Raw genomic sequence first — 2,658 nt, 5'->3', positions numbered from 1 at the left:
GTTACAGTAAATGAAATTTGTGTGCATAGCTAAAGCTACATGAACCACAAATTACTGACTACAAACTACTAAAATTATACCACAATCAACCTCACTGAAACCTCCAAACAAAACTACCAATAGTTCACAGAAACACAGAGCTTTACGCTGGAAAAATGGTGAAATTGTGGGGTTCTGTTCACAATGGCGACCCTATAATTAACGCCACGTCGGGTCGAAGACATCGCTTAAATATTGGTCTGCATGAACCAACCTGCGATTATTTTACTACCAACATATACCCAACATCCCCAAGAGCACTTTGCCACAAGCCATTACTGAGTTCCAATTGATAAAAGCTTACCAGTGAGGAATTTCAAGGAATCAAAATCACCCAAACACTCACCGTGGTAGGCAGGGCGCAAGGGATTATGGGAGGTGGATGACGTGGAACTTACATGGAGGGACGAAAAACGGGGATGAGAGAAAAAAAACGCTATGAATTTGCGAATTTTAAGCTAAGGGAGGTTATGTCGAGGATGCAGGAGATGAATGGATAAATGTAGGGTATGGAGAGTGATGCTGGGATGGAGTAAAATATGTTTGAGAATTAAATGGAAGGGGTATGGGTACGTGCAAGCAGGAAGGAAAACGGGAATGGGAGAAAGAAAACGCATAGAAACTTAATGGTAGACTACTACAAGAGGTTATTTAGGAGAGGAAGGAGAGGAAAATTACAAGAGGTTATTTAGGAGAGGCAGGAGAGGAAAATAACTAAGTGTAGGAAATAAGGAATTATGCTAGGATGGAGAAAATGATGGAGGAAGGCGGATAAGAGAACGTACGGGGGGAAGGGAGGAAAGAATGTGGAGTTACGAAAACGGAGATGGACAGACAGGATAAGCGGATGCAGAAGGAAGAAGGGCATGATGAAGAATTAACACCAAGACATAATATGCTTATATGGCATTGTATGAGAAGAAGGAAAATAAAAGCTAGAAGAGAGGTAGAGCAGAATAGGCCAGAAAGGAAAGAAAGACGAGACACAATAGCCCCTTAAAGTCGCCTCTAACGACAAGCAGGGATACAGGGGAAGTATTCCCCCCCCCTCCCTCCCCAGGGGGTTGGAAGGTAAATATGGGAAATGTGAGGTTATGCTAAGGTGAGGAAAATGATGGATGACTATACTCTGTTCACCTTGACCCAGATTGTCGTTCTTTACAGCCACGTAGCTCAGCAGCAGAAAAGAAATCTATACTACTGTTCTACATCCTTTCCACATCATATTCGAGTTAATCAATCCTTATAATTCTGGGACAGAGATAATAAATTTAGGCCAAGTCAGAGTAAAAAGAATGTTGCTGTCGTGAGGTGGAGGGCAGGGACACTGGCAGAAAGATAGAAGCAGGGGGAGGGAGGATGCGAGAGAAGTTTGGAGGGGTAGAAAGGCAAGTGGAGACAGTTATTAACATTAGTGCCGGGAGAGAAGAGAGATGGAAGGAGAAGGGAGAGAGGAAACAGGGGACAGCAAAGAGAAATGCAGGGGTAGAGAAATGATCAAGAAAGCTCTGGGAAAAGGGGAGGAGGAGGAGAGAAAACACAGAGGATGGAAGAGAAATTGAGAAGGGCTGGGTATGGAAGGTTAAGTTGTGGGTGGAGGAATTATACAAGAAATATAGGAGGAAAATGAAGGAAGGAGGAAACAAATGACAAAAGGAAGACAGGGAGAGGAAATGACTGTGGAATTGTCGTGGGAGTATGAGATAGAAAAATGGGGAAACACTAGGGAAGGTTGAGATGGAGGGAAGGATGGGGAGGAAAATGATGGAAGAATGGTAGAGAGGGTTAGGATAGAGGGGGGAAAATGGTGGAGAAGGGTTGGGTGGAGGAGGGAAAATGGTGGAGTTAGGATGGAGGGAAGGATGGGGTGAAAACATTATATAAACAAAGTATTTTTCTCCTGCATCCATATACTTGTTTCAACGTCCCTGCCACTAGTATATATAGCACTGATGATTTTTTTTTTCCTTGCAGCTCTTCACGACGCTCACCTCATTCCTCTATTCTAACCAAATCACAACCATCTCTCCGTTACCTCACTTTCCCTCCCTCCACTTTTCTCCCTCCCTCCCTCCCTTTCCTTTTCCGTCTTCCTTCCCTCATCTTTTTTCCATCCTTTCCATTTTCTCCTTCCCTCCCTTTTCCTCCCTCTCAACAAATCACCCTCCTCCTTTATCTCACCCCTCCCCTTCCCACTTTCCTCCCTCCTTCCCTTTCTTTTTCTCCCTTCTTTCTCCCCAAATCACCCTCCTCCTTTCTCTCTCCTCTCCTCTCCACTCGATTTCACTTCGCTCCACTCTTCTCTCCTCCATTCACCTAACCTCCCCTCCCCTCCCCTCACATCATCTCACCTCCAAACCGCGCCTCTCCTCCTCATCTCTCCTCTCCACTCCTCTCCTTACCTCTCAACTCCTCTCCTCGCCACTCCCCACCAGGTCACCCATATAATTAGCCTATCCTGACATTTGCCTCTCCACTTTCATCTCCCTTCAAGCGGCAGTCAGGTGGCACCCACGATGGAAGGAAATCCGTATGACACCGCGGCGGCATGGCAGGCAAGATGACAGAATGACACCAGGGCAGGGAGGATGATGCTGCAGAGACACCTTCACGTGGTGG

This window comes from Coenobita brevimanus, chromosome 2 (assembly GCF_032717465.1).
Source record: "Coenobita brevimanus isolate Jiangsu-jjx chromosome 2, ASM3271746v2, whole genome shotgun sequence".
Lineage (NCBI taxonomy): Eukaryota > Metazoa > Arthropoda > Malacostraca > Decapoda > Coenobitidae > Coenobita > Coenobita brevimanus.
Note: the sequence above shows the minus strand (reverse complement) of the source record.